An 18,664-nucleotide genomic window follows, 5' to 3' on the forward strand; every position below is an offset into this window, starting at 1 on the left:
AAACATGAGTGGCATGAAAGAAAGATCTTGAAAGCTTGTGTAATTAAGACTGATCTAAGTGGCAATGCAGAAACATGTTTTGGGCTATTTTTAAAATAGGAACAGTTGAACTAAACTTTTTTGTAAAATTCCAGCTTGGGGGTGGATGTTATTTCCACAAGAGAATAATCAAATTACTGCCAAGGGGCTTGATATGTATTTATCATCTTTGTGCCCCTTCCAGTGGGTCAGAAAGCCTACTAGACCATCAGAGGAAACACTGCGAAACAGATTGGGTTGAGGGACTTGTCTATCCTGACAATGCATTGGAGACCCCACCGCCAAGCACCAGCCAGTGTTTCAGCCACAAAGGGGAGACAGGACTGATGTTCAGTATTTCAAAACTACACCCAAAAGAATCCAAATTCCCTCTCATTTGCTCGAAACATGGTTGAAGTATTCATGGTCAAGGTTTGGGGGGCAGAAAGACTTGTGGGACTTATGGAGTGGGAGTGTGGCCCGAAGTAAGCCTGGGCTGTCCCCGTTATTTAAAAAAAAAAAAATCTATTCCCTCTATCACTCAAAGGAGTTGGGCATGAAGACATTTGGGTTTTAGGAGTGCAGGTATGGACCCAGTGATAGGATGGGTCAGCCTCCAACCTGTATTTTGTTTTTTTAAATCTATCTCTTGCATTCAATGGGGTTACTGCTTCCAGGGGAGCAGATAGACTCCTGGGGTATTTTGGGGTACTGATACAGTCCGAATAATGAACAGGCCAACTGCCACCTAATTGTGGTTGTGAATTACAAATTATAAAAGGGAATCCCTCTGATGCAGGCACCTTAAGTTGTGGGGTCAAATATTCATGCTCTCCTCATTGGCAGGGCAATGCAGAGTACATTAACTTTTTATCCTCCACACTTAAGTGGGTCTTGGAAGGCAAAGTACTGGACTGGCTCCTGTCTTTCCCAAGCAGCTAATTTTAACTGTTTATGATTAGTGTTCCTTATGGCTCTGCTTAAATCTGTTAAACTCTAACTTAAACTACTGACATTGTAAGAGAGTACGGCATTTCATATCATCAATACACCGATGATACTGAGTTTTGCTGGGAAGATGTCTTCCACTGCTGATATCACCTTAGTATATTTGATGCTTAGCAGCATTCAAAACCACCTAGCCTAATTAAACGAAATCCTTCTAAAACTCAATTGCCACTGGCCTCATCCCAACCCTGTTCCACTTTTCTTTTGATTGCGACCATTTTGGGGACCATTTTTGACAATGCTCAGTCATTGGATTTTACTCTTGATTCCTGCCCCAATCTTTCTAAACACATACATACTCTCGCTAGCAGTGCCACCAATCAGTTGAGACTGATAATAGGGATATACATGTTTCCTCCCTCAACCAGACCTTTAAGTTCTTGTACGAGAATTAGTACTATTCACAAAAGGACTTTCTGCCCTCTCTGGCACTCCGAAAATTCAGCTTGCTCGCTTCAAACCTTTCCTACATTATAGAGCATGTTTGATCTCTGGAAGTGGCTCTTTTAACCATATTATTCTGATACTGCCCTCTTAAACTTGGCTCCCTCTAGTTGGCAGATCCACATACATGTTTGCTTGACTTGAGCCCAAACATTTGCACTCTGATTAATTACAACCTGAACATTACGGGAGTGTTTGAAATGGGGTTTCTGGTTGGCTAGGGTATGTACTTAGGCCAGGCAGAACCCACCCACTCTAGTCAGGGCAAGGGATTTACACGTCCAAGATAACCCCTGCCCACCCCCTTGGTAGCTTGGCACAAGTAGTCAGGCCTAACTCGGAGGCAATATGTAAAGTGTTTGCACAACACACACAACACACATGACCTCAAAGTAAACACAACACTGAGCTATGAAAAAATAAACTGTATTGCACAAACCATAATTAGACCAAGCATTACACGTCAGTAATACATTGCTACCTTAGCAGTTGTCAGAATGTTACACAAGTTATTAGTACTCTGCAAGAATAAGCAGTTGTCACAATTGAACACGTAAGTACTCAGGATTCTGCAACATTAGCAGTGGCCAGGAATCACAATAAACCAATATATGTACTTGTCATAAACACATCATAAATATCCATAATAGGAACATTAGAGAACATATGGAAAGTCATAACGTACATATCAGCATATCATGCCTGTTACACAAGTTACTAGTACTCTACAATGCCCATAAGAAGAACATGTACCAAATAGATAGTACCTGTTTTTGGTGAAAGAGGCACTCCCAGTGCCTAGAAGAGGAAGGTAGGGCCCGCACCCCTGTGCGCAAAACAGGGGCCACGTTCTACTCTGGAGGGAGAGGGGCGGTCGGCACCTTCTCTATTTCTCCTGATGGGCCCCTGCTCCACAGGCCCTACCACAAATGGAGGCGGGCACCAAAAGTTCCCAATATTAAGTTATGGGGCGATCGTGCCCTTAAGGCAGTGGCCGGGGGGAAAGGAACTCCCTTTCCGCCCCCGTGCCCTGCGTGGAATAGACAACCGCCAGCGTCCTCGGGCGGCTGTCAGAAGGCAATTATATTGGAGCAGGGGCCTTCGATGAAGCTTTCCTCCTGCTCTGGAGGGCGGCTGCACCCACCACGGACAGAGTCTGTTGGTTCCCAGGGGGCACGTCTGGAAGCACACTTCACCCCGGAGGCACGGCCGGAGCATGCTCGCTCCTCTTCTTCTCCTTGTTGGTGCCCTCGGGGCACAGGCTAGGGCGCGACAAGCTCCAATAATAAAATATGCACTCGGGCTGCGGCAGTGATATCTCGGCACCCAGGCTGCCGCAGTGATACTGGCAGTCAGGGAACGCTTTTAAAAAGCGCGCAGAGCAACACTGGTGTCCTAGGCTGCGGCAGTGATACGGGCCGCACAGAAAGCGCTCGAGGCAAAACTGGTGTCCTGGGCTGCTGCGGTGATTTCTTTTCTTCCAGTAAGTGTACAGGATATACAAGGAAGCCTAGGGAAGCGCTTCTCTAGGTGCTTTTCTGTTACCAGCAGCACTCCTTCTGGCAGGGGCCATGGCACCCTGCCCCTGGGGACAGAAATGAAGACAGAGCACAGGGCTGGCAAAACACATTACAGGCCAGCACAAAAGTGGATTCAAGCAGTGTCAATTCCTCTTGTGGGTCACAGGTCAGTACAACAGCAGCAGTCCATTGCGGTCCCTGGTGAGTCCTCTTAGCAGCCTTCTCTCTAGTTCCAAGAATGTTCAAAAAATTTCCTAATTGTGGGGAAAATTCCCCTGTACTTATACTAGGTTTGCAGTGTCTCTTACAATGAGGAGGAGAAGGGGTTCCAGCCATTTACAACTGGTTCTAGGAGTGCCTTTTCTCTCCTCCAGCACAGGCTCCAAACATAATTGTGGGGGGAAAATGACCCTATTGTGCGAGGCCAGGGCACAGCCTTTACAAATGCAGGTGTTCCCCGCCTCTCCCTTCTCTAAGCCCAGGAAGACTATACAATATGTGGATGCACCTATGTGACACTTCCACCCTCCCTGTGTACAGGCTTTCTGAAAAGTATGCACAAAGCCCCAACTGTCAGTCTGCCCAGATGTAGATTTCTAGTCAAGCTGCAAAAACACCATAGTCATAAGCATAGAAAATTGTGCACTTTCAAGAAGTGGCATTTCTGTAACAGTGATAAAAAGTACACCAACGCCAGTAAGCAGCATTTCTTATCACTATCACAACCATACCAAACATGCCTACCCTATCCCTCATAAATCAAACAATACCCCTTAAACATAAGACAGGGCATTTCTAATGTAATCCTATAAGAAGGTAACACTCACAGAAGTGAAACAACAAGTTAGGCGGTTTGTAACTACCAGGAGAGGCCACGCAACCTGACACATCTCCTGTCGAATATACGACGAAACAACGACTGCAAAAAAAACTACTGCCTTAACAATTAGGTCGGAACACCGACCTCGTTGCTACTACTAATGATTTTACCACGAATGCCTTAACAACGATATTTCGTTGTAAAGGCATTCCTGATAAAATCATTAGCAATAGGCACCATTCACCCTACATCCCTCACCCCACCCCTCCAACCCCACCCCAAAACCTAAAACCCCCTGACCCTCCACCCACTCCCCAAAACCAAAAACGCCCCACCCACCCAAACCCACCCCAAAACCGAAAACCCCGTGACCCCCCACCCACTCCCCAAAACCAAAAACGCCCCACCCCCCAACCCCACCCTAAAACCCCCTGACCCCCCACCCACTCCCCAAAACCAAAAACGCCCCACCCCTCCAACCCCACCCCAAAACCTAAAACCCCCTGAGCCCCCACCCACTCCCCAAAACCAAAAACGCCCCACCCCCCCCAACCCCACCCCAAAACCTAAAACCCCCTGACCCCCCACCCACTCCCCAAAACCAAAAACACCCCACCCCCCAACCCCACCCTAAAACCTAAAACCCCCTGACCCCGCACCTACTCCCCAAAAACAAAAACGCCACACCCCCCAACCCCACCGTAAAACCTAAAACCCCCTGACCCCCAACCCACTCCCCAAAACCAAAAACGCCCCACCCCCCCAACCCCACCCCAAAACCTAAAACCCCCTGACCCCCCACCCACTCCCCAAAACCTAAACCCACCACTTACCTTCGCCAAGTCCCTTCTTTGTACCTTAACCACGCATGTTCGTTGTTCAGAACATACGTAGTTAAGGCACAAAAAACCGAAGTCGTGGTTAAAAAAATCGTTGTTGCGCTTTCGTTAACCACGACCTTCGTAAAAAAAAAGTCGTAAAAAAGGATGTTTCCCCTCCTGTCTTCTACATTCATGGCAACCTGCCCATAGGGCTAGCTAGGGCATACCTTAGGAGTGACTTACATGGAGTAAATGGGGAGTTCTGGACCTGGCAAGTAAATTTAGATGCCAGATCCCTGTGGCAGAAAACTGCGCATGCAGGCCCTGCACTAGCAGGCCTGAGATAGGTTTGAGAGGCTACTTCAGTGAGTGGTGCAAGCAGCGCTGCAGGCCCACTAGTAGCATTTAATTTACAGGCCATGGGTATAGGGAAACCACTTTACAAGGAACTTACAGGTAAATAAATATACTAATTAAGTATAAGCCAATCATACCAATTTTACAAGGGAGAGCACATGCACTTTAGCACTGATTAGCACTGAAAAAGTGCTCAGACTCATAATGTCAGCCAACAAGGGTCAGAAAAATAAGGAGGCAAAAGGCAAAAAATCTGGGGAATGATCCTGTAAAAGGGCCAGGTCGAACAAGGAGATTCGCTCACCCATTTTCTTGGAACCTCTATCGCTAATTTAAAAACAAAACATCAAAATCCTGTATATCTGCAACTTTTCCTCTTTTTCCATGTCCAAAATAAAACTTAAATCCTTTCTTTTTGGTCAATACTATCACATTCCTAGGCTTTTAACTCCCCTTCAATACTACAGGACCCATTGAAGTGATAACACCTGTATTACCTGTACACTCTTCAGTATAGTGAAGTGTTAATGTAACATTTACTGTGTGTAGTGTACCAATAATGACAATATATTGCCTGCGAAGCAGTAAAAGCTGATATAAGAAGGTAAAATCATCTACAGGGTATATTTCTTTTCACATCATTGATTACATTTGTTTGTTATTTTGTTTGAGAGATATGTTTTTGTTTACTGTTACTATCGTTGTTTTCCCTGTTGCTCTGACATAATCTTTTGTCTAGCAGTTCTTTCAAAAATGTAACACTGGCTAATCCCACCCCTTCAAATCCAGCAAATAATGTATATACTACGTTACCATCATATAGCGCACTTACTCTTGCTACTAACTATTCCCATATTGGAAAATGGGCACCCTTTCCATATGGTTATGGAATGTGTCGTTGACAAAGTCATTTGTATGCGTAATTTTCTTGCGCAAACAGCATTTTTACGAGGGCAAAAGCGCAACTATATTTCACAGAAGTCGGTTATGCACTAATAAAAGTATTTGATGATGCGGTGTTTTTTGCGTATGTAATTATTCTCTCAAGGGTATAGGGACTTACGGGCAGATCAAGGGCAGAAATACCCAGAAAGCTTCAGAACACTTACAAACGTACTTTTGTGTGCGCATTGACAGGCAATTTCATTATTTGTTTTCCTCTTAGAGAAATTTGGAAATGTACTTCTGTCAAGGGCATTGTTCAATCCCTTTGTATGGTAGAAAAGGGATGCAGGTATCGCCCTAAAATTATTGGTTTTTCGTCATCTGGGAAAAATGCTTTAATTTTTGGAAAGGAAAGAATAAACGTAGTTGGTTAATTTTGAACTTGTTCTGTTTTCATTTTTCTGTGAAAATATACAAATCGTACTACACTATGAAACCTGCAACAGGCCTGCTACCTCTGCAAACCTTGAAACGTTTTGTGGATTTGAAACAGTTATAAATCTGCTTCCATGCGAAGTTGTAAACTGTGGGTACAGATTGTTTGTGAATGAGGGCCATTGTGTTGTGTTAGTGAAATTAAAAGAGTTCTGGTGTACATCTTTGGTGTACACCTAAACAAATGTCTAAGGAGGGTTCCCCTTTTTATCACTTTGGGGCTGATTCCAAGTTTGGCGGCCGGCGGTCGCCGCCCGCCAAGCGGGAACCGCCAGAAGACCGTACCGCGGTCAAAAGACCGCGGCGGTCATTCTGAGTTTCCCGCTGGGCTGGCGGGCGACCGCCAGAAGGCCGCCCGCCCGCCCAGCGGGAAAACCCCTTCCACGAGGATGCCGGCTCCGAATGGAGCCGGCGGAGTGGAAGGGGTGCGACGGGTGCAGTTGCACCCGTCGCGATTTTCAGTGTCTGCCAAGCAGACACTGAAAATCAATGTGGGGCCCTGTTAGGGGGCCCCACGACACCCGTTACCGCCATCCTGTTCCTGGCGGTGGAAACCGCCAGCAACAGGATGGCGGTAAGGGGGTCGGAATCCCCATGGCGGTGCTGCAAGCAGCGCCGCCATGGAGAATTCCCTGGGGCAGCGGGAAACCGGCGGGACACCGCCGGTTTCCCGTTTCTGACCACGGCTTTACCGCCGCGGTCAGAATGCCCCCGGAGGCACCGCCAGCCTGTTGGCGGTGCTTCCTCCGTCACCTACCCTGGCGGTCTATGACCGCCAGGGTAGGAATGACCCCCTTTGTGTCATATCAAACAGTGAATAATTCACTGTTTAGATTTTAACCTTGAACACTTGAATTATTCTAATTCACTTCATAAACTGAGAAGAGTGGCATACTCCTTTCCAAAGTGCATTCTGGTTTGGTTGAGACCAAACATTTATTCCTACATGTATTACTTGTATTAATTTATATTTGTTAGAAATGGGCTCTTTGGTTGACAGCCAGGTTACCCCCTGTTCAAGCAAGGACCCTCACTCTAGTCAGGGTCAAAGAGAATCACCCTCAGCTAACCCCTGCTTACCTCCTTGGTAGCTTGACAGAGCAGTAGGCTTCACTTCAGAGTGCTAGGTGTAAAGTATTTGTACCACACACACAGTAACTTAATGAAATCACTACAAAATGACACACCAGTTTAGAAACATAGGAAATATTTATCTAAACAAAACAAGACCAAATGACAAAAATCCGACATACACAAGTCAAGTTATGAATTTTTAAAGATTAAACTAAAAAATAACGCTTAGAAACGCAAAATGCTTCGAGAAGGTTTTAACACGGCATCGTGACGGAGTCGTTCCCAAGAAGCCTACACCAGCGGCGCCGGATACAGAGTTGCGTAGACCCTCAAGTACAGTACCTTTGGATGAATAGTGAAAACAAGTCAATGCGCGAAGTCGGGGGTCGCAGCGTCTGTGCGAAACGTGGAATCCACGCACTTTGAGCGGCGTCGGTCACGACATGGTGCGGCGACTTCCACAGAGTTGCTGACCTCAGCGGGGCTCCCGCGATGTCAGGCCTGCGAAGGTCGTCACGTTCCAGTGCAGATCACGGAGTCGGTTGCAGGCGGCGTCACCGGATTCAGCAGCGGCATCAGTCCGAAGTCGTCCGAAGTCAATTTCCTTGGATTTCCACCAGCTTTCCTTTCAAGAACCCAGGGACTGGATTGGGCACCACTTGTGAGAGCACAAGCCTCTCATGAGATTCCAGGTGCTGGGAGAAAGAAGTCTTTGCTGTCCCTGAGACTTCAAACACCAGGAGGCAAGCTCTAAATCAAGCCCTTGGAGATTTCTTCACAAGATTGAAGGCACACAAAGTCCAGTCTTTGCCCTCTTACTCTGGCAGAAGCAGCAACTGCAGGATAGCTTCACAAAGCACAGTCACAGGCAGGGCAGCACTTCTCCTCAGCTCATCAGCTCTTCTCCAGGCAGAGGTTCCTCTTGATGTCCAGAAGTGATCTAAAGTCTGTGGTTTTGGGTGCCCTTCCTATACCCAATTTCTCCTTTGAAGTAGGCCTACTGCAAAGTAAAGTCTCTTTTGAATGTGGAACCCTGCCTTGCCCAGGCCAGGCCCCCGCCACTCACCAGGGGGTCGGAGACTACATTGTGTGAGGACAGGCACAGCCCTTTCAGGTGTAAGTGACCACTCCTCCCCTCCCTCCTAGCACAGACGGCTCATCAGGAAATGCAGACTACACCCCAGCTCCTTTTGTGTCGCTGTCTAGTGTGAGGTGCAACCAGCCCAACTGTCAAACTGACCCAGACAGGGAATCCACAAACAGGCAGAGTCACAGAAATGGTATTAGCAAGAAAAGGCTCACTTTCTAAAAGTGGCATTTTCAAACACACAGGGGGTCATTCTGACCCTGGCGGCCGGTGACCGCCAGGGTCACCGACCACGGGAGCACCGCCAACAGGCTGGCGGTGCTCCCGAGGGCATTCTGACCGCGGCGGTTCAGCCGCGGTCAGAAAGGGTAAACCGGCGGTCTCCCGCCGGTTTACCGCTGCCCCATTGAATCCTCCATGGCGGAGGAGCGCGCTCCGCCGCCATGGGGATTCAGACACCCCCTACCGCCATCCTGTTCATGGCGGGAAACCCGCCATGAACAGGATGGCGGTAGGGGGTGCCGCGGGGCCCCTGGGGGCCCCTGCAGTGCCCATGCCAATGGCATGGGCACTGCAGGGGCCCCCGTAAGAGGGCCCCGCAAAGTATTTCAGTGTCTGCTTTGCAGACACTGAAATACGCGACGGGTGCAACTGCACCCGTCGCACCCCTGCAACTACGCCGGCTCAATTCTGAGCCGGCGTCCTCGTTGCAGGGGCATTTCTGCTGGGCCGGCGGGCGCTCTTTCGGAGCCCAGCGGAAATGTTTAAATTGTCGCCGCGGTCTTTTGACCGCGCCGCGGTCATTTCACGGCGGTACCTTGGCGGACGGCCTCCGCCGTCCGCCAAGGTTAAAATCACCGCCACAATCTTAAAATCAAATTTACTAAAAGATGTATTTTTAAATTGTGAGCTCAGAGAGCCCAAACTTCACATGTCCATCCGCACCCAAAGGGAATCTATACCTTAATCAGATTTAAAGGTGCCCCCATGATAACCTATGAGAGGGACAGGCCTTGCAACAGCGAAAAACGAATTTAACAATATTTCACTGTCAGGACATATAAAACACATTACCATATGTCCTACCTTAACCATACACTGCACCCTGCCCTTTGGGCTACCTAGGGGCCAACCTTAGGGGTGCCTAACATGTAAGAAAAGGAAAGGTTTAGGCCTGGCAAGTGGGTACACTTGCCAAGTTGAATTTACAGTTAAAACCACCCACACAGACACTGCAATGGCGGGTCTGAGACATGATTACAGAGCTTCTTATGTGGGTGGTACAACCAGTGCTGCAGGCCCACTAGTAGCATTTGATTTACAGGTCCTGGCACCTCTAGTGCACTTTACTAGGGACTTACTAGTAAATCAAATATGCCAATCATGGATAAACCAATCACATACAATTTACACAGAGAGCATATGCACTTTAGCACTGGTTAGCAGTAGTAAAGTGCTCAGAGTTCAAAAGCCAACAGCAACAGGTCAGAAAAAAATAGGAGGCAAAAAGATTGGTGATGACGCTGCATAAGCAAACAAAAACAACAATATTTTTTTCTTTAATGTTTCGTTGGGTGCATTTCGTTAATAAAACTTATACAAAATGTATAGCAATCTCCGTGACGAGAGATATATTTCCATGTAGCTAGACCCCCAGATATCCACACATAGAGATGTTGCATTCCACATATTCACTAGTTCTACCTATAATCCTTTCTTTATCCGCATTACATTGAACATGGAATTCAATCATGCAAAATATATACATTAAAGGCTTAACTAAATAATTTGTCCTAACTATTCATTCAAAATTCCCTTCAGGATTGAAATTTGACTTTAGAAATCTTTCCTATGGTGTAAAAGAAATTAATCTGCTAATATAAAAAAAAGATTTTACACTCAATTTCCAATTGAAGAAGGTTAATCTCTTAATGGCACTTGCTGCAATAATTGAATGTCTTTTTGAAGTTGCAGTAAAGGATGTCACCGCGATATTATTGCAAAGGTTTCGCAATTATAACATTATAGCTCATTTGTTTCTTACATGTATTACTTTTCATTGCACTGATAAGCTACAGTGAATATTGTTCCTCAGTAGGGCTGTTCTGTAACTTTTATAACAGAGTAGGATTTAGAACGTGAAGAATACCAGACAGTAAATGTATGCTTCACTTTCAGATAGAATGTACACAAGGCATGAACTCAGGCTCTTCACATTGTGAGTCCATATCATGAACGCATGTGCTTGCCAGGGCACAGCTGTTTAAAGCACCTGCATTGAGTTAAGAATTTCTCCGCGTTAGTCCAGGGACTGCAGATAGTATAGCTCGGACAGAGTGATCAATGAGTGCCTCTCTCTGTTTCCGAGCACTGCTGCATGCTAAACCTCGAGAAATTCCAAGTACAATATTGGTGCAATAGATAGTCCAATCCAGTAATTGACTGGCAGATAAAAGCTACTCTGGAAAATCTGTTAATTCCAGTCCCATATTGGAAGAAGTGAATGAGGAAGCAAATCATTCAAATGATTCTGATCACCTGTGGGAAGGCTTGAGTGGGCAAATTATACATATGTGAATCAGACAATTTTTTGTTTTCCCTCTTTGATGTTTGCCAGGCTGGAAGGCTGATTATTCTTATATCCATTTATTTTTTAAAGCAATAATTTAGTCCTCAACCTTGTGGGGTGTTTCCCTGTGTCTTATCTGACCAATTCAGCCTTGGTGCAATTGCATAAAAACAAGCACCCAGCTGTTCACCTGTGAGCGCATTATATGCTCCTTGGTGTAGAAAAACAGATGACTGTGTTTACACATGAGGACCTAACAACACAAATGCAGAAATTCTGCATTTACAAAGATACGTTCCCATAGAAAGTGAAATTGGGTGCGTCTATAAAACGGGACAAAACTATTGAAACGTGGGCAGGGCAAGGAATTAGAAAGATACAGAGAATTGGACTACAAGTGAGTACTTTGTCCTGAATGGCAGCTGCTTCACAGCACCTGGAGCTCTTAAGGGGTTATCTTGTTCCACACTGTGAAGTTGTAAATGATCCACCACAACCATTCTTAAAGAAAAGGCCTGATTTTTTTTTTTTATTGAAGAGAATATTACAGCATTTACATACAGCCCAATGCATTAATAGGCCAGCTGCCACCTCATACTTTTATGTACATAAAAACAACCCTGGTGTCTAGTGGGCTTTGTGCATCCTGGAGGGCAGATTTTGGGTAAATACCACAATCTGTACCCAAGATGGGCAGAAAGACTTGGGTCTTTAGGGGCTGTGGTATGAGCGGATCCATCAGTCAATCAATCTGAAATTTGTAAAGCTCACTACTCACCCATGAGGATCTGAAGGCACTGTGGGGGAGTCATCCTCTACACTTCAGTCGAAGAGCCAGGTCTTAAGGTCCTTCCTAATTTGAGGTAATGATGATGACTGTCTGTGTTGAAGAGGAAAGGTGTTCCAGATCTAGTCCATGAGGTAGGCGAAGGATCGTCCTCCAGCAGAGGTCTTCCGCATGCGGGGTACGGTGGCTAGTGCCTGTTGAGAGCAGAGTTCTGGTGGGGGAGTACAAGGTGGGTTGAGGTAGGTGGGTCCTAGGTCATAAAGAGTCTAATATGCGTGGACGAGGACTTTGAAGTTGATACTTTTCTCAACGAGGAGCCAGTGGAGGTCTCTGATGTGTCTGGTGATGTGTTTGTGGTGGGGGACGTTGAGGATGATTTTGGCAGAGGCGTTCAGGATGTGCTGTAGTTTCTTCAAATTCTTTTGGGTGGTGCTGGTGAGAGGGCGTTGCCATAGTCGAGCCTGCTGGTGACCAATGCATAGGTTCCAGTGTTGCAGCAGTCATTTAGAATCCATTTGAAGATCTTCCAGATTATTCAGAGTGTGCAGAATCAGGAGGATGCAAGAGAGTTAACCCGGTGTGTCATGTTGAGAGATGAGTCCTGGATGAAGCTGAGGATGCGTGCATGGTTTGTTTGGGTCGAGGGGGTGCTGAGTGTAGCAGGCCACCAGGAGTCATCTCAGGCTGATATGGAGGGTCCCAGGATGAGCATCATGGTATTTTATGAGTTGAGCTTCAGGCAGCTCTCCTTCATTCAGACAGTGACAGCTTCCATCCCGTTGTGGTCTTTCTTCTTGGCAGATGTAGGGTTTTCGGTCAGTGAGATGATGAGCTGGGTGTCATCAGCATAGGAAATGATGTTCAGTCCATGGCTTCTGACGATGGACATGAGTCCAGCATATTCTATATTTTTAAAATAAACTCTGGTGTCTAGTGGGGGTTTCCTGCACCCGGGTGGAAAATTATGTACACCTCCCATTAGTTCTCCCCTAAAAGATGGAAAGACTCTGGTATCCCTCAGGGGGCTCAGGGGGCACATTTGACCATTCCTGGGGCTCGCTCCTCTCCTTTAAAGCCATCCTTGATAGTTAGTGGGTAGATCCCTACTCAGGGATCTCAATCTGGCAACAATCCCCAAGCACAAATCCAGTAGGGGAGGTGCAGCTGGAAAGGTGCGATACTCTGTACTTTTCCCATGGTGATTGGTGCTGAGAGGGGGCTGGACTATGCCTCCATCACTGATATAAGTGAAATCAGTCCTAAAGGTTGCTATTAAAAAAGACATCTTGAGTTGCACATTACACCTTTTTAAAGAAATCCCTCTGGTGCATGCATCATAATTTGGCAAGCAAACATTTACACTCTGTGGAGAAGTGTGGCACAATGGTTAGAGTGGCAGACCCTGAGGCAGAGAATTGGCTCGGGACCAGGATTCAATTCCCATCTCCACGGGTCTTGGGCTCAATTCCCTTGGACCAGATAATTCTTGCCTCGGTGCCTAATCTCATTAATGGGTCCCACTTTGTATCTCTGGGCAATAGCTTGCCTAATCTCCACAACAGTGTTTGGATGCCTGGCTTCACCCTGGAGATTGCCCAGGAGTGGGAGCCTCACAGGGAAAAGCCAGTAGGGGTTCCACAGCGGTATGCATACAATGTCTTGAGACCCTAACAGGTGAATAGTGTGCTATACAAGTGCCAAGTTTACGTTTTTACTCCCTCCACTGGCAAGGTAGTGCAGAGGATATAAAATTGTCATTTTCTACTCTTAAGAGGGGGCATGGAAGACAAAGTACTAGACTGGTTTCAATGTCTCCTAATCAGTCAGTTGTCACTGAATAATATTGATCAATCGTTCTTTACACTGCCTCTTCTCGGCATAAGGGTTCTTCATGGTTCTATGTTAGTGCTGCACCTTATAACTTCTATCCTGAACTCTTGGGTGACATTGTAAGTGAGTCTGGCATTTCAAACCATCAGTGTGCTGATGAGGGTCAGTGTTTTATCTGGAAGGTGTCTTGACCTGCTGAGATCACCTTAGTATTTTTGACACTTGACAGCATTTATTGACACTCACCAGATAAAATGTAATCCTTCTAAAACTCCACTTTTACTGATCCAATCCTAACCCAGCTCCACTCTTGTCCATCCTGGTCTGCACTGAGATCATTATTGAGACAATTATTGATGATGCCAGGTCAATTATTGCATTTTATTCTTGATTTCCGACTCATTCTCCTCAACCACATACCTACTCTAGTTATCAGTGCCAACTATCAGTTGAGATTGATCAGATGGATGTAATGTTCCTCTCTAAATCAGACCTTAGAGATCGTGTGCAAGTATTAGTACTATCGACAAATGACTAATGAAATTCTACTCTCTCTAGCATTCCAAAAATTCATCTTGCTCATCTCAAAGCTTCATTGCATTATACTGTATGCATGTTCTCTGGGTGTGGCCATTTTGACCATACTATTATGATACTGAACTCTTTAACTTGGCTTAAAATAGTTGGCAGATCCACGTACAAGCTTGCTTTCCTTGCATTCTGATTTTCACACTAACGAGTGACAAGCTGAACATTGCAGGAGATTCACACATAGGTGGTCATTCTGACCCTGGCGGTCTTTGACCGCCAGGGCGGAGGACCGCGGGAGCACCGCCGACAGGCCGGCGGTGCTCCAATGGGGATTCCGACCGCGGCGGTAAAGCCGCGGTCGGACCGGCACCACTGGCGGGGTCCCGCCAGTGTACCGCGGCCCCATTGAATCCTCCGCGGCGGCGCAGCTTGCTGCACCGCCGCGGGGATTCCGACCCCCCCTACCGCCATCCAGATCCCGGCGGTCGGACCGCCGAGATCCGGATGGCGGTAGGGGGGGTCGCGGGGCCCCTGGGGGCCCCTGCAGTGCCCATGCCACTGGCATGGGCATTGCAGGGGCCCCCGTAAGAGGGCCCCTAAATGTATTTCACTGTCTGCTGCGCAGACAGTGAAATACGCGACGGGTGCAACTGCACCCGTCGCACAGCTTCCACTCCGCCGGCTCGATTCCGAGCCGGCTTCATCGTGGAAGCCTCTTTCCCGCTGGGCTGGCTGGCGGTCTGAAGGCGACCGCCCGCCAGCCCAGCGGGAAAGTCAGAATTACCGCCGCGGTCTTTCGACCGCGGAACGGTAACCTGACGGCGGGACTTTGGCGGTCGGCCTCCGCCGCCCGCCAAGGTCAGAATGAGGGCCATAGTTTGTAGTCCTGACACACATTTTCTTGAAACCTCTATCTTTAACAAAAACAACAAGCACCATGATCCAGTTTTTCCAAGATATTTCCTAGATATTAGAATTCCCCTCCATCCAATATCAGCAACATGCCCTCCTTTTCCTCTTTCGAAATAGAGCTTAAATTCTGTGTTCTTGTTCATACTATCACAAGCCTAGTTTCTTCATTCCCCTGCAATACCACTGGAGCCATTGTGGTGATAGCAACTGTATTGCAATTACACTGTTCAATATAATCAGGGCCACTAGAATTATGTGATTGTGAGGCTGCTGCGATTTTCACATAATTACAGATTTGTCGCATTTGTTATGTCACATAATCCATCATCTGCCAAATAATCTGCAGATTTTAACAAAAAATCGTTTCTAACTCAAACAGTTCAGATGTAACTACAAATGCAGCAACGTGTGTTGCCTTGCAGTGGAAGGCCCTTTTTAAAGATGGACAGGCCACCTTTCTGTTGCCTATTGCTATATTTTGTTGTCAAACTGATACTAATGAGGCACAACCAATGCCAAGACAGTGCTGCCAAATTACAAAAATGATGAACTAATGTAGTAATATCATTACAAAATGTGCTGCATTGTGCCACATAATTTCCCTATCCATGATGCATAATTCACTCAACCCTGCCGCATAATTTACTCAACCCTGATGCATAATTCCAGTGGCCTTGAATATAATGTAGCATTTACTTACATTACAATTACACTACTTCAATATAATGTAACATTTACTTGGTGGAGTGTAGCAATAATGACAGTATGGAGCAGTGTTTGATGGTATAAAAGATACCGTTTTCCACTGGGTGTATTACCTGTGGTACTGTTTATTACAATTATCTGTGCTGTTTGAGATATCTTTTCGTGTACTGATACTATCTCTATTTGGCCTATTGCTCTGACCTGATCTTTTTTGTCTACCTGTTCTTTCAAGAATGTAACCCTTGCTGTTTTCACCCCTTCAAATCCAGCATTTAATTGTGCATATAAATTACCATCATTTGTATAGCACACTTTATCTATTGATATTATTTGCATTTTTGAAAACTGGGCACCCCTTCCATATGGTTATGAAATGTAGTATAGACTGGAGTCACAATTAAAATGTAAGGTCATTTTACACTTAATTTGTTTGTATTCTTGTGTAAAAAAGATGCACATCCTATTACACCTTAGAACAAGCAATAGGCCTTGACATTCTAGGCAAACCTTGAAAAGATTTGTGAATTCGAAATCTGCCTCCATACGAAGTTGTAAACTGTGGGTGCAGAATGTTTGTGAATGAGGGCCTTTGTGTTTTGACAGTGAAATAAATATCAGACTCTTCTAGGTATGTTTGGTGTACACCTGAACCATTCTAAGGAGGTTTACTTTTTTGTCACTTTGTATCATATCGAAGAGTGAGTAATTCACTGTTTAGATTTAAACTTGAGCACTTGCGTTATTCATTTTCGTTCAATAAACAGATAGAAGACACATGGGCACCAAGCCCCCTCCAGAACCAGTGGAGAGATCCATCCACTACCTCAGTCCTTGGCAGGATGACGCACTCTGGGCACCATGCCCCCTACATCATTTGACCGAACTATACAGTCACATTAAGTAATTCACATCAAGGTTGAAATTGAATTTGAGTAATCTTCTCTGTGTTGTAAAGGGTGGGATCTGCTAATCCAAACAACTATATATTACACCCAATTTTCCATTGAAGAAACTTAGGGGGTCATTCTGACCCTGGCGGTAAATACCGGCTGGCGGTGCTCCGCCGGGCATTCTGACCGCGGCGGTACAGCCTGTAGCCAGAAGCGGAAAGCCGGCGGTGTACCGCCGACTTTCCGCTGCCCATGGGAATCCGCCATGGCGGCGCAGCTTGCTGCGCCGCCATGGGGATTCTGGCACCCCATACCGCCATTCAGTTCCTGGCGGTTCACCCGCCAGGAACAGGATGGCGGTATGGGGTGTCGTGGGGCCCCTGGGGGCCACGGCAGTGCCCATGCCAATGGCATGGGCACTGCAGGTGCCCCCGTAAGAGGGCCCCACTAAGAATTTCAGTGTCTGCTTTGCAGACACTGAAATTCGCAACGGGTGCAACTGCACCGGTCGCACCTTCCCACTCCGCCAGCTCCATTCTGAGCCGGCTTCCTCGTGGGAAGGGTGTTTCCCGCTGGGCTGGCGGGCGGCCTTTTGGCGGTCGCCCGCCAGCCCAGTGGGAAACCCAGAATGACCGCCGCGGTCTTTTGACCGCGGTACGGTCTTCTGGCGGTTCCCGCTTGGCGGGCGGCGGGCTCTTGTTGCAGTAATTGACTGTCTTTTTGAAGTTTCGGTGAAGGATATCTTCGAAATAACATTGCAAGGTGTAACGATTATCGCACTCTATCTTCCTTGTTTCCTACTTGTGTTACTTTTCATTGGACCAATATGTTTCAGTGAATATTGTTGCTCAATAGGGCTACTCTTTAACTTTTATAACAAAGAGTCGGACTCCGAAAGTGAGTTCTGGAGGGGGCTTGGTGCCCAGAGTGCTTCATCCTGCCAAGGACTGAGGTAGTGGATGGATCTCTCCACTGGTTCTGGAGGGTGCTTGGTGCCCAGAGTGCATCATCCTGCCAAGGGCTGAGGTAGTGGATGGATCTCTCCACTAGTTCTGGAGGGGGCATGGTGCCCAGAGTGCTTCATCCTGCCAAGCGCTGAGGTAGTGGATGGATTGCTCCACTGGTTCTGGAGGGGGTATGGTGCCCAGAGTGCGTCATCCTGCTCGTAACAGACTTAGTAGCGTCAGTGCCCTTGGCATTCATGGGCCAGCGGTGCATGTGGCGGCGGTGCCCTGTTCAGTGGTGCTTGTGGCGGTGGCACCCTGTTCAGCGGTGCTTGTGGCGGCGGTGTCCTTTGCAGTGACTCAGCTCCTGGCAGTTCTGCGTGGCCCAGCGGGGCTGGTGCTGGCGGTCCTTCATGGCCCAGCGGGGCTGGTGCTGGCGGTCCTCTCTGGCCCAACGGGGCTGGTTCTGGCCGTCCTGGGTGCTAGCGGTCCTGTCTGGCCCAGCGGGGCTGGTGCTGGCAGTGCTGTCTGGCCCAGCGGGGCTGGTGCTGGTGGTCCTCTCTGGACCAGCAGGGCTGGTGCTGGCGGTCCTGTCTGGCCCAGCGGGGCTGGTGCTGGCGGTCCTCTCTGGCCCAGCGGGGCTGATGCTTGCGGTCCTGTCTGGCCAGCGGGGCTGGTGCTAGTGGTGGCCTCTTGGGCAGCAGGGCAGGTGCTGGCGGTGGCCTCTTGGGCAGCAGGGCAGGTGCTGGTGGTGGCCTCTTGGGCAGCTGGGCAGGTGCTGGCGGTGGCCACTTGGGCAGCGGGGATGATGGCAGTGGGCTCCTGGGCAGCGGGGATGATGGCGGTCTTCTCCGCTGTGCTGGTCTTCCCAGACCTGCTGACTTTCTTGTGGCCCTTCCCCACCTTGGAAGGTGTCGCAGCTGACTCCACACTCCCACCTGTACCCCTGGGAGCAGCTTTGGTGGCT

Source organism: Pleurodeles waltl, chromosome 2_1, assembly GCF_031143425.1.
Source record: "Pleurodeles waltl isolate 20211129_DDA chromosome 2_1, aPleWal1.hap1.20221129, whole genome shotgun sequence".
In the NCBI taxonomy this organism is placed as follows: Eukaryota; Metazoa; Chordata; class Amphibia; order Caudata; family Salamandridae; genus Pleurodeles; species Pleurodeles waltl.